The sequence below is a fragment of the Sinocyclocheilus anshuiensis genome, unplaced genomic scaffold (assembly GCF_001515605.1).
Source record: "Sinocyclocheilus anshuiensis isolate Anshui unplaced genomic scaffold, SAMN03320099.WGS_v1.1 scaffold230, whole genome shotgun sequence".
Taxonomy (NCBI): domain Eukaryota; kingdom Metazoa; phylum Chordata; class Actinopteri; order Cypriniformes; family Cyprinidae; genus Sinocyclocheilus; species Sinocyclocheilus anshuiensis.
Genome location: NW_015546034.1, coordinates 852226 through 853818, shown reverse-complemented (window position 1 = coordinate 853818; position 1593 = coordinate 852226). Strand labels below are relative to the sequence as shown.

Below are 1593 nucleotides of genomic sequence, written 5' to 3'. Positions count from 1 at the left end.
TATGACCCTACGAGAAAACTTTTTATGCATCAGCAGCACCACATGCGTCGTGGTACTCTTGTGAACGCACGTCGAAGACCGACACGGAAGAGAAGAAATTGTTGAGTAAAGTCATTATTTTTGTTTTCTTTGCGCACAAAAAGTATTCTCGCAGTTTCATAAAATTACGGTTGAACCACTGATGCCACATGGACTATTTTAACGATGTCCTTACTACCTTTCTGGGCCTTGAAAGTGGTAGTTTTGTTGCTGTCTATGCAGGGTCAGAAAGCTCTCGGATTTCATAAAAAAAAAAAATCTTAATCTGTGTTCTGAAGATGAACAGAGGTCATACGGGTTTGGAACGACATAAGGGTGAGTAATCAATGACAGAATTTTCATTTTTGGGTGAACTATCCCTTTAATCAATTATTAAATCATCCCAAAATCAAGCTAAACAAGCCAGCTTGACCCAAATCCAATGGCACTGATGGGGTCACCTCAAAACGTACTCTGTCCTCTCTAGAACAATATGGGCTAGACAAAGTGAACGCAGAGTGTTTATTCCTATATAGGAGGGTGTTTATGCCTAAAAACAATGGTCCCAGTGTAGCAGGTTTATGTATTGCCTCTGCTTCACCCATTAACATAAGCACAGTTAAGTTAAAGTGCTCTCAACCAGCGCCCAACTTCCACGGCACTGATAGACCATTCAAAACAATACAAAAAAAGACGATACAGAATTAGTCACACCCCCGCCCCCCCCTCCCTGTGCAATTAGTGGTAGGAATTAATGATTACAAAACATTCTAACAGCAACAGAACGCAGAGTGTGAGTAACTATGTTTTTTGAAAACCAAGCGCTCTCACATCACACCGCGTCACGTTGTGCATATCATCCTTATCGCTTCCCGGAAGCAGAACGCCACAGAACCCTTCTCTCCACTGCAACGCATTCCCAAAAGCTGTCTGGACACATAGTTTAAGGTCAATCTATCTTTCATGGATTTCTCCGTCTCGTTCTCAATGAGCAGGGTGAAAGCCTTTCTGTGTCCTGCTCTAGAACACTTCCCCCTTTAACAACGGAATGAGCGCAGAATGTTACCATAGGAAACACTGACAGAGCACCATGAAAGCTAAGGATGATGAAAGAAGCTGGGAAAGCAACATTTGAACATCACCCTTCATTTCCCCTCCCCTCAAAATTTGTCCGCAATGTTACTTTGAATAAACATTAACAATGCATATTTAATGCAAGGGAATTAAAAACAGGTGAATGGTACAACATAAATAAAGTGAAATGGCTATAAACCACATAGTCAAGCAGTGAGTGGAGGGGCGTGAAAATATCTGTATCTGCAGATTCCCCCACAGCCATGGGAACTGAGGGAGAAGGAAAAAGGAGACTAAGCCCTCTGCTGCTTCTTCCTAGTCCAGAAGCTGTAGTGAAATGTGCACACTGGAGAGCCACTGTATATGTAAATTCTTTGTTTGTTAGAGTGATAGCAAAAAATGATAGAAGCTTTTATAGTGTTCAGTTTCAGGTCCCTCCTTTTAACCCTTTCCCCTCCACACACAAAAAAAAAAAAAACGAATTCCTCCACCTCTGCAAAG

General features: G+C 41.8%; 1 protein-coding gene across 1 annotated transcript in view; it reads right to left on the bottom strand.

Moving 5' to 3' along the window:
* Window positions 1-339: 339 nt before the first annotated feature.
* The window catches only part of LOC107698827 (suppressor of cytokine signaling 5-like), a 16971-nt gene continuing 15717 nt past the window's right edge, over window positions 340-1593 (bottom strand). Inside the window, exon 3 of the transcript XR_001635387.1 lies at window positions 340-1583. The gene's annotated coding sequence lies outside the window, so the exon portion shown is untranslated. The remainder of the gene's footprint in view (window positions 1584-1593) is intronic.